The 12724-nt window shown below is 41.8% G+C and overlaps 1 pseudogene; it reads left to right on the top strand.

Annotated features, from left to right (window-relative positions):
- The first annotated feature begins 165 nt into the window (after window positions 1–165).
- LOC112610168 lies at window positions 166–1357 on the top strand (annotated as a pseudogene).
- The last annotated feature ends 11367 nt before the right edge of the window (window positions 1358–12724 follow it).

Genomic DNA, 12724 nt, shown 5'->3' with positions numbered 1-12724 from the left:
CCACTTGTTAGAGTTACCTGTCAGCTGGGCCGGCGCCGCCGGGGGTCTCGGGTGGTCCCGCGAGTCTGCACGTTGCTCCGGGACGCAGGGACTGCGCCCAGAAACATTATTTTTCTTCTCCGGGAGGGTGATCGTTTACAGCATTGATTTCCCAGATCTGGTAACATGGCAAAAGTTGCCGGTCTAATTGAAGCCAACGGAGAACTCAAGGTCTTCATAGACCAGAACCTTAGTCCGGGAAAAGGCGTTGGTGTCCCTTGTGACAGTTCACCCCTCCATTGTCAACCCGCTCGGGAAGCAGCTCTTGCCAAAAACCTTTGTACAGTTCAATGTCAATATTGCCCAGCAAGTGGTAACTGGTACAACTCAGAAACCGGCAGCGTCAAATACCCTCGTGGTAGGAAGCCCACACACCGCCAGCACTCACTTTACCTCTCAGAACCAGCCGTGGTTGGTCTGCCGGGAAGCGCAACAGGAAAGGAGGAAAGAATGGCAAGGCCTGTGGCATTTCTCCATGAAGGTCTGAGACAAGGTGCAGTGGAAAGGGACCACTTCCTACCACGAAGTGGCGGAAGAGCTGGTCGCAGAGTTCAGTGCTGCCGGCAACCAGATCTTACCAAGTGAGTCAGCTTATGACCAGAATAAGACGGCGCATCTATGATGCCTTAAACGTGCTGATGGCCATGAACATCATCTCCAAGGAGAAAAAGGAGATTAAGTGGGTTGGTCTGCCCACCAGCTCGACTCAGGAATGTCAGAACTTACAGCTGGAAAGACGGAGGAGACTTGACAGAATAAAACAGAAAATCTCAATTTCAGGTTTTTTTATTCGACAGCAAATTGCCTTCAAGAATCTGGTGAAGAGAGAAACCAGCAAGAGGAGCAGCAGGCCAGCCGGCCAAGGACGCCCAGCTCGCTCATCCACCTGCCCTCATCATCGTTAACACCAGCAAGAAGACCGTCATCGACTGCAACATCTCCAACGACAAATTCGAGTATCTGTTTAAATTTGACAACACATCTGAAATATAGGATGACATAGAAGTGCTGAAGCGGATGAGCACGGCTTGTGGGCTGGAGTCCGGAAGCTGCTCTGCCGAAGACCTTAAAATGGCCAGAAGTCTGGTCCCAGCGGCCCTGGAGCTGTACGTGACAGAAATGGCTCAGGGAACTAACTGTTGGAGGCGCGTTCATCACGACGGCACGTTCCATGTCTAACGGCACGAAACTCTCTGCCAGTGACCTGACCAACGGTGCAGATGGGATGCTGGCCACAAGCTCCAACCTCAGTACGGTGTCCTGCGTCCGGGAGGATGACGAGGATGACGACTTCAACGAGAACAACGAGGATGACTGACGTCCTCTCCACTTCACATTCAGCTTCAAGAAAACGTTTAGGGAAAAGAAACTTTTTTTTTTAATGTGGGTTTTCTGTTTCCTTTTGGCCTACTCCTAAGAAGATATTGGTAAGCCGTTGAATTTAGATATGCACCTCCGATAAGCAAGGATTGTTTCACGTAGGAGTAAGACATGCTGTGGATGTGTGTTTTGATACCAGTGTGCTGATGAGGGGCGTTTATTTACTTTTTAGGATTTTGTGTTTTTTCATTTTCTGTTTTTCTTTAAGTGCAGACTTAATTTTTGCCCCTTAACGGTTTTTGCTGAGTTTGCTGAAGAAATTGTATTTCATCCTCATACATGAAAATAAAACGCCCTCCTGTTGTGGATGGTGAGCACCGAATGCCATTTATTTGCCGTGAGTCTGGACAGCACCCACGCTGGCAGAGAGTGAGACTCTGCGGAGTTGTCCATTTGTTCAGTGGTACGGTGTCCAAGAGCCCCAAGCAAACAGCAGAATTCGACTTTCTAAACAATAAACACCATCAACCTTACTGACTTTATTCTCCCTTAAATTATATTGACTGTTGTGATTCCATCAAGTTTATACACTCTTTTCTCTCCCTATTTTGCAGCAACAAATTGCAAAGTGCTTTTGTTTGTTTTGTTTTGTTTGGTTAAAGCTTATTGCCACGCTGGTGCGGCTATGGAGACTGTCTAGCAGGCTTGGAAGACTTGGAATGGTTTATTGCTTATGGTAAAATTTGCCTGATTTCTTACAGGCAGCGTTTGAAACCCTTTTATTATATAGTTGTTTACATACTTACAAGTCTATCATTTAAAGACACGTACTGAAACAAATGTTGTGTTTGTTTCATAAGCATCTTCTGTAATCTATTATAAAATTGAAATTAAATATAGGGAATGTTTTAACAATTTTTAACTCAAAATATGTCAATCATTTTTAATAGTTCTTTTTTTATATAAAAAGACGAATTTAAGGACAGGCAGTAGTCTCTTAAAATTTATTCACAAAACCCATTAACTGCACATTAGCTACCTGTTCTAGAATGAGTCTTTTTATTGAAACACAAACTTTTCTGCGATATTTTATGGAATAAAAAAAGACTTTCATTGTTTGACTTGTTTAACTTGACACTGTTAGTTTTAATTAATAGAACATGCATGGGCATTTAAAAAAATAAAAAAATAAACATAGAGAACCCAGAAATAAATTCACAAATATACAGTTAACTCATTTTCAACAAAGGCATCAATAACATACTTTGGGAAAAGGATAGTCTCTTCAATGAATAGCACTGGGAAAACTGGATATCCTTATGCAGAAGAATGAAAGTAGACTCCTATTTCTTGTCATATAAACAAATGAAAATTGATTGAGGCTGTAAATTTAAGACTTAAAACTATGCCACTACTAGAAGAAAACATTGGAGAAACACTCCAGAATATTGTTCTGGACACAGATTTCTGGAGTAAGACCTCAAAAACACAGGCAACAAAAGCAAAATTTGACAAATGGAATCACATAAAGCGAAAAAGCTTCTGCACAAGCAAGAAGCAACAAAGCCAGTTTCAACTACTTTAAACATTGAGCAAGGACTTCAGTAGCCATTTCTACAAAAACAGTTTGTAAATGTCCAAGAAGCACATGAAAATATGTTCAGCATCATTACTCACAAGGTATAGGCAAATCAAAACCACAATTCACAAAAGTTTATTTTTAATTTGAGGAACTCCAGTAATCTATGGCTTGCTGTTCATCATGTGCTGCCACTGTTCTATGAACAGTCATGAGCAGTCAGCGCTGGACACTGCTGTTTATCCCTGGACACTGCCCATCATAACGTTGAAGCCAGACATAATGAGTCAAAACCAGGAGAAACTAGCTAAAAGCTAGTCTAAACTGGCCGAGATCAGCTTCAACCACTTGTGACCGGTCCCAACCTGTTTATACCAGTTCTTTCTGGTCTGGGCTATTTCCAACTGATTTAGATGAGTTTTAACTGGCCACAAATGATTTAGGCTGACTCTAACTGGCTACAATCTGTTTAGGCTGGTTTCTTCTGGCCACAATTAGTTTGGATTCATATGACCAACCATGACAGGGTTAGACAGATTGAATATGGAACAACTGGTTTAGGCTGATTTTTACCAGCCACAGTTGATTTTGGCCATTTCTGACTGGTCATGGTCTGTTACAAATGGTTTAGACCAGTTTTGACTGTCCCAAACCAGTTTGGACCTATTATGACCAGCCACAACTGGTTTAGACTGGCTTTAACAGGGTATAACTGATTTAGGCCAATTTTCAGTGGCCCTGGTTTATTTCTGTGTTTCTCACTGGTCGTGGTTTTTTATTCAAGCAGTTTTGACTGATTTCAACAGGCCATAATAAGTTCAAACCAGTTCTGACTGGATGTAGACAATTTAAGCTGGTTGTGGCTGGTCACAACTTATTTTAATTGGCCACAACTATTTTAGACCACCTATGCCCAGCCTCATTCAGTTTTGACTCATTACTCATTTTGACCAACTGCAATTGGTTTATGCCTATTCTGACTGGCCATGGCAGGTTCTGACCAGTTTAGACTAATTCAACCAGTTTAGGCTGCCTCTGATCAGCTGCAATTGGTTTTGGCTGATTTTGACCTGCCATAATTTGCCTGAACCAACTATGATTGGCTATGACTGGTTTAAACCCTGCATAGACCATTCACAACCAGTTTTGCTGGGTTTCAATCAGTCATTGATGATTCTAACCAATTTCAACTGGCCACAACTGCTTTAGACCACTTTTCACCAAATATATATATATATATAGAGAGAGAGAGACAGACAGACAGACAGACAGACAGACAGACGGAGTCTCCTTCTGTCGCCCAGGCTGGAGTGCAGTGGCGCAATCTCAGCTCACTGCAAGCTCTGCCTCCTGGGTTCACCGCCATCCTCCTGCCTCAGCCTCCCGAGTATCTGGGACTACAGGTGCCCACCACCATATCCGGCTAATTTTGTGTATTTTTAGTAGAGAGGGGATTTCACCATGTTAGCCAGGATGGTCTCAATCTCCTGACCTCATGATCCACCCGCCTCAGCCTCCCAAAGTTCTTGGATTACAGGCGTGAGCCACTGCGCCTGGCGAACCAGCTGCAAAATATTGATGCTGGTTTCAGCTAGGTTCAACTGTGACTTGTTACAAGCAGTTTATACTGGTTCTGATTGTTCATGGCAGGCTCTTACCATTTTGACTGGTTATAACTAGCCACAAATGGTTTAGACCTGTTCTGACTGGCTGCAACTGGTTTAGGCCAGTATTAAGTGGCCCATAACACCAGTTTCTAATGGTTATTAAAGGGCATGACCAGTTTAGAGTGGTTTGAACTGGGCACAACAGATTTATGCTGGTTTTGCTCCATTACTGCCTGTTCCAATTTGTTTTGACCAGTTTTACTGGGTCACAGCTGGTTTACACTGGCTATGGCCGAACCTAACTGGTTTCAACTGATTTTAACCAGCTACAATCAGTCTATGATGGTTCTGACTAGTCATGGATGGACCTGATCAATGTAGAGTAGTTTCAACTGATCACAATCAGTTTAAATAGGCTGTGATGGCCCAACTAGTTTAGGCTAGTATTGACTGGCCACAGCTGGTTTGTACTGGCCTTTTCAAAACCTGATCTGGAAAGGACCCATGCTTGTTAGTTATTCATTAGTGTGATTGCTTTTATCTCAGACATTTGGGCTTTAAGCCCAATGAGAAGTCTTCCCTTTGTACCCCTCAAGGACCTTTCTAGTGCTAGTGATGGGATGGAAAGGAGAGGTTCTCTGGGACTCTGAATTATACCTCCCTGGGTAAGTTTCTCAAGGTATGGTGTGAGGACCCTGAACATCAAAATCACCTAACACACTGATTAAATAAGCAACTGGACTGATTAAATGAGCAACTGGACTGCTTCTCCCTGCAAACACTACTGAATAGGACTTGTTGGGGTGAGCACAGAAAGCTGTCATTCACTAAAACGTCCTGATGAAACTGAAGCCCAACAAGGTCTATAAACTTATCCTGGGACAATCAGTGTAAAGCACTGTGCTTGCCTAGCTCTTTAACTCCCTCCTTGGTCACCCAGCCCCATTTCCACATTTTCCAAATGTGAAATTGTCCCAGAGCCACTGTGTGACTTACCAAAGATCACACAATTGATTGCCACAGAGAGAGCATTGGAAAGCAAGCCTTCAGAATCCAAAACCAGGATTTTGCACCTCAAACTTAGCTTAGGGAGAGTGACATAAACCAAGAGGGTATTTATAATAAAATGACTGTCAAAACTGCCTAAACATAGAACCGTATCTTTCAAACATGCTTCAAATTATTGTTTAGCACATGTACAATTGATCAGAAAAATTTATTAGACCTCACATGGAGAATTCAGGCAGATATTCTAACTTTCCATGAAGTGTTGAGAAACTCTACAAAACCCCTTCATTCCCTGCTATTCCTCCTATGATTGAGCACATCATATCAGGGCTACATCTCTGAGCCTCTTGATATTAGAAATCCCTTTACTTTTATCTATGTGATAGTATTTAGTTGGGACAGTGGAATTTGAATATAGTCAAGACCAGAAAAAGAAGCAACGTGAGCTGCCTTGGTAAAGAAGTCAAGATTATGGACTCCAAAGTTCCTGAAAGAGATTGTTTCAAGACAGAAGAGGCCAGGATGAACTCCAGGAGTAGAAAAAGATTTTGGAAATAAAGATTATGTCAGTAATGACTACAAAGGTCACGCCTATGATGATTTCTGATGGGGATGACCTATTTATAGATAACAGGATGCTAATTTCTCCTGGTAAGAAGAGTTCAATCCCCTTTTGAGTCTGACTTGCTTGATCTCACCCATCTAAGACACTGCATAGGAACTTTTAATAACTATGATTCAAGGCTATATATTTTAACTTTGGATTTTCCAACTTTTAGAAAGTCTATCCTTTTATGGTACTGAAACCAGAAGTGATCCACTGGAGAAAAATAGAAAACAAGGACAGGATTGCAGAAACTAAATTGATTAAAACTCATAGGGTTGAGTTGAGAAAAGGAAAAGGCTATTTCATTTACTTACTGAGAAATTGTATTGTGGAGTAGGTTTGGGGATTTTGTTTTTGTTTTTTGTACCATGCAGAGAATGTTTTCTACTCCCAAAAGATTTTACTCCTTGCAAATTCTAATCATTCCCCAAAGGACAATTTTCTTTGACTAAATAAGGTTTCTCAGTTGTAATGAACTGTAAAAGAGACTTATAAGCTCTTCCTCACTTGTAAAACCATCACAGATGAAAAACAATTAGAAGAATCTTACTTCTTTAGCCTGCAGAAAGTGGAGCAAGAATCTCCAACCTGGGGCAGGTTTTAAAGTTCAACTCAGGAATATTGGGCTTCAAGGCTGCAGGAAGGATTGAGGTCAGACAGGATGGATGCCTCATCAATGTTCTTCCTGCATGTGAGAGATTCCAGTCTAGCCCACGAACCCTTGAAAAACAACTCTGAATCACTACAGCACCTCTCATATGAAGAGTGTGTGTTCTGTGAGATAATATTAACTTGTCAAATCTGCCTTTCCAGGGGAAGAAACATGACCCATATATACATGTTGAGTTAGAAACTCCATGCAGAATTAAGTGACCTCTGGAAGTTGTCTACCAGAGTGTGGGTTCTACAGATATTTCTTCAAAGACTAAAAAGGCTTATTTCTCTTCAAAAATCTCAGTTGATTTCCCACAGCTGGCCTCAGAAGCATGCAGGAGGCTCTGGCCCTTTCATCTGGGCAAGGCTGGCAGAGGAAGGAGGAACCACCTTCTTTTGTAGGCAGATTATGAGAATAAATTATCACTCATGCTCCTGAGATATCTATATGGAAATAGGTGCACAGACACCTGATTTAGAAAGGATTAGAGTATTTCTAACAAGTCTTTCTGAGCCTGGGAAACAGAATACAATCTCTAAACAAATGGGAACTATAAAGAAATATTATTAAGCTAAACATGTATTCATATTCAGGGACAGACTTACCTCTCTCTGTTTACATCATTTCCAAAATTAAGAACAATTCCAAGCAAACCCCCACCACCTCACATGGATTCTAGTAGACAAATAGCTGTGTCTCCACAATACCAGGCATATTGGAGACAGGCAAACGATTCAAACATCTGCATGTCCAGTTTGAAGGGTGATTATACGAATTGGGTCACTCTTGTCATAACCCAACTGAATCAGAGCCAAGAAGCCAGGGTGGGGAAACACTTAGGGCACATAACACTGTGCAAAGAATTTAATTCTCTGCAAGCCTAGTTGCTGAAACTGCCTGCTGTAACTCTAAAACTAGTTAGATCAAATAGCTGCCGAAACAGCCTGCCACAACTCTCAAGACTAGATTTGACCTACCACCATCATTCACCAATCAGAGCTTACCATCTCCTAAAACTCTCCCAGTGCCAAGAAACTTTCTTTCAAAATAATAACATTTCCCTTTCTAATAAACCCCCCACCTTCTCTTTGCTCTTCAGACACACCGAAGACCACCCAGTCTCTAGGCATGTCTAGAATCACTACTCTGTGATTCAAAAAATACAATGCTAAGTTTAGAGATCCACCTTTATATTTTATTTTGACTTCAACATAGTGTATTATAGGTTGCCAAAAATCTGTATATTTAGAATGATCTAGATAACAAGCTCTATTTTTCCTTTTTCTTTTCTTTTTCCGAGCTCCTTAAAATGACACTTAGTGAAAGTACATGAAAAACTAACTGTAAAGCACCCTACAAATATAGGATGTCATAATTGCTGAGATCTCATTACTCTTAAAAATTGATAGAAATCCTTTTAGAAACATTTTGAGTATGAAATACCTTCTTAACTGTAAATCATTAATGCTGTATATTTTCCCCCACCCAACCTTTCCACTCTGAATGCTACAGAAGCAGCTTAAAAACAAGAGAAAATAACAATAAATGATATTACAATGTTGTTTTGAAATGAGAATTGGTAGTATAGGGCAGGGGAGAAACAGATGGGAAAGAAATGTACCCAGAGAGGATTATTTTTGTTTAAATAAGTTCATAATATGTGAAATGCACGATGGAAACTGACAGGGGAAGTGGAAGATCATTGTTTGAATAGCATCAATATAAACACAGATGCAAAAGAAATTGGCTTGGGAGATGGAAGAGCCTAGCTTGAATAATGTTGCTATACCAATAAAAACCATAAAAAGGGGAAAATATATAGAGTGGGTGATTATTTCTGTGATGCCTGAAGATGCACATTTCCACTGATATCAAGGGGAAAGGAAAATATGCCTTAGCTATGCCTTCGCTGGCTATTTTTGCTACAGTTCATAATTCTTCTAGGTTTCACCAAATCACGATTTGTCTATCTACTTGGCTGTATGCTAAGCAGACCTCTATCTCAGAATGAATGAGGCTGCATGTGGGTCAGTCCTGGGAAATATAAAATACGGAGATGTGAAGTATGAATAAGTTCAACCCAAATCCCAGCCTTTGTTGACATTCACACTGTTTAATGGGAACCACAAAAATGTTTAGGGCAGACAGAGGACAAGGACAGCCATCCTCACTCCTACTCACTGCCTACCCACTCCTACTGTGCTCTGGGGAGCCTCTTCTGTGCCTCTTTTTCTTCGCTACCTGCCTATGTTATCCTGGGGAGAGAGAAAGATATTTGTTAGTCATATAGTAATATTTATCAAGTATATCAGCAGAAAGAGCAACTGCTCCCCACTCAAACTTTTTAGTATTCCACTGGCTTGGCTGAAAATCTTTGGATTGTATTCATAAAAAGTAACCGTGGATAACAACAATAATAATAATTACAGCCAGTTTGTATTAAGGACAATATACCTGGCAGGCATTGTAGAATGTGCATTATCTACATCATCTCTTGTAATCCTCACAACAGCCTGTAAAGTAGGCCAATTACTCCCATTTTTCCGATAGGAGAAATGAGGCTCCAAGAGGTTGAATAAATCAACGAAAGTGGCACAGCTATTAAGGGGGAACGGGGCCGGGCGCGGTGGCTCAAGCCTGTAATCCCAGCACTTTGGGAGGCCGAGGCCGGCGGATCACGAGGTCAGGAGATCGAGACCATCGTGGCTAACACGGTGAAACCACATCTCTACTAAAAATACAAAAAACTAGCCGGGCGAGGTGGCCGGCGCCTGTAGTCCCAGCTACTCCGGAGGCTGAGGCAGGAGAATGGCGTAAACCCGGGAAGCGGAGCTTGCAGTGAGCTGAGATCCGGCCACTGCACGCCAGCCCGGGTGACAGAGCAAGACTCCGTCTCAAAAATAAATAAATAAATAAATAAATAAATAAATAAATAAATAAATAAAGGGGGAACGGATGCAGGTCTCCCAAAGTTTAGGCTGGCTGCCTTGACTCAATACTCATGGTTAATCTTACATGCATGACATTACTTGAGAGATGTGGGCAAAGTTCAACCTAACCCCAATATCCCTTTTAGAGTTTCCTGAAATGTCATCATTAATAATTCAGCATTTTGTATTAAGCATTGCTTACTTCTTGCAGATCTTATCTTGCAAGGGACCAATGTCTTAGGAAAAAAAAAACATACCCATCTACTTTTCTTTATGACAACTAAGACACAGAAAACCTTGGAAAATGGAAAGAGCAGAGGATGCATTAAAGAGTGGAGGTGGGGAGAGAAGAGAAGGCACTAAAACCAACCTTTACCTATTTTATAATTTTGTTATGGGGCAAGCTTTGTGAGGAAGAAGGAAAGTAAAAGATGACAGAAAAGATTTCAATTAGATATAAAGCATTCCAAATATAAGACATTGTCATGGCCAATAGCAGGAAGCTGAGGAGTGTCCTTCCCTGGAGACTTTTGAGGTAAGGGAGGGATCTCTAGAAGAGCATCTTGCAAAAGACAGAAGATGGACAAGATGATCTTCAGGGGAGCTTCCTGTGCTGCTATCCAGTGTGCTGGTGCTGAGCTGATTGGCAATCCTTTCCCAGCTTTGCGAAATAGACTTATCCTGTTTCGTCTTATTTCTGTTACCCTGGACAGAGTCAGCAGCTCTTCTCTGTGAGAAGGGTCGTTGTGGAGAAGCAGTTCCCCCATGATAAGATCCAGGAGGAAGAATAAGCAGGAAAGAAGATGTAAGTCTCCTCACTGTTGACAACCAAAAGGGGCAGACGCTTCATAAATGATGACAAGCAATCGCCTTTACAGGGGGTGATAATATGTCTGGTTGATCTGATGTGTGGCTGTTCTGCCACTGTTGTCTGAACCGAGGCAACTCCATTAAGAGGCTCAGGATGTGCTCAGCAGTTTTTTTTCTTCCAAATCAAAATATTATTTCTTTTCGCCAGTTGCACTTTGTTGTTCAATGAACAATGATGGGATTTTATTTTAAATCTTTTTCCTTTTTTTTTTTTTTTTTGGCTTCTTTGAAAATGCTTAAGAATGTGCAGCTCTCAGCCCCAAGCATATAGACTTACGTTTTAAGTAAAACCAGAAGAGTTGGAATAAAAAAAATAAATAAATCAGACAAGCACTTTTTCTGTTTTAAGAGAAACTTGCTGGAAACGGAAAGTCCCTTTGGGGGGTCAACTCATTCATCCTCTTGAATTTAGGCAAGAAAAACTGACTCCACAGCTGGATGAATCACACCTCATGCAGCCCTCAGGTTCCATCCTTGCCTCTCTGCCTCTGTGTCATTGATTTGGGCTGGTCCTCTTTGAAATGAACACTGGATGGCTTCAGATATTTCAGCATCATCAGCCTTGGTTCTGACATGACAATGGTGTGATAGAGTAACAATTTGAGATGTTATATGGCACAATTTTTTTTTTTGAGGAGGGTCTCACTCTGTTGCCCAGGCTGGAGTGCAGGGGTGTGGTCATGGCTCACTGCAACCTTTACCTCCTGGGATCAAGAAATCCTCCCATCTCAGCCTCCTGAGTAGCTGGGACTACAGGTATGTGACATCAGGCCTGGCGTGTGTGTGTGTGTGTGTGTGTGTGTGTGTAAAGACAGGGTCTCCTTATGTTGCCCAGGCTAGTGTCGAACACCTGGGCTCAAACAATCCTTTTGCCTCAGCTTCTCCAAGTGTTAGGATTACAAGTGTGAGTGACTGTGCCCAGCCAGGTTTTTTTTTTTTTTTTTTTTTTTTTTTTTTACCTCCCTGTGTCCATCCTTGCTCCAGCTGTTGACAAGGGGCCACCTTCAACCCCAGAGCTAGAGAACAAAGATGTCACATTGTTAGTTTCTGAAATAAAGTGTTGAGATTTCTGGTGTGAGACAGAAAATATAAGAAAAGGAATGCATCTAGGTAGAAACATCTCTGCCCCAACTGTTTTCTCCATATGCAAAAGAGAGAGGAAAGAGTCAGAGGGGAATCCAGGAAACAGAGATGTAGATTCCTCCTTGTGTCATGCCCCCACCACACCCAGACAGATAATTTGGAAGAAGGGAGTAGAACAAGAATCATTGTTTTTCTGGGTCAGAGAGAGACCTATGTTTTCAGCATAGAGAGGGATAGATGCAGAGATTCAGTCTTTAACATTCCTTACAGGGACCCTGGTGCCTTTGGGCAGGTGAACAACAAAGCAGAAAGATTGCAAGGCTATGCTGCAGCAGTGAGGACCCCTGAATGCCCCCTTAGTCTTTCCAGGGTCACAGAAACACTCCGAACCATGTGATCTTCAAGCTCACAAGAAGGATGAGGAAGGGCTGATGGATGCACAGGAGCCTGGGAGTCCAAACAAGGAAAATGAAGACTAACCCTGTGAGCCCGGATGGTGGAGGCTACAGCAAAACCACAAATACTTCAGAGAATGCAGCTCCTAAAGGATTGGGATGACCAAACACCTTGTGGTGGGGAAGTGTGAAAGGGGTTCCCTCAAAGACCAAACATTCATGTTACATCCCAAAGGACAACAGCTCAGGATCAAGACAGGTGGACCCTGGGAAATGGGCAGCTCCTGTCCAGATGACACCATGGTGGGGACCATTGCAAAACCACCTCCTCTCCAGCTAAAAACCTGTACTGAGGAGGTGGGGGAGGGAACAAACTGAAAGGGAGAATTTTTTCAAATCTATAATGTAACTGAATCCTAACCCCATTTAGGATGTAGTATCCAAGAAGATACTACATAGGAGTAAATTTACTCAGAGGTGACTAGATTACATTTCTGCATCAGATGGAATGAGGGCTTAGGTTCAGAAAATTGAATTGGCTTTTAAGAAGATGAAGAAACTTATTTTTGTTCACTTGAGCCTGTATTAGTGAAAATTCATGTCCAACAAATAGGTTACATTCCATGGAGAT

This window comes from Theropithecus gelada, chromosome 1, assembly GCF_003255815.1.
Source record: "Theropithecus gelada isolate Dixy chromosome 1, Tgel_1.0, whole genome shotgun sequence".
In the NCBI taxonomy this organism is placed as follows: Eukaryota; Metazoa; Chordata; class Mammalia; order Primates; family Cercopithecidae; genus Theropithecus; species Theropithecus gelada.
Note: the sequence above shows the minus strand (reverse complement) of the source record. Positions and strands in the feature narration are given on the sequence as shown.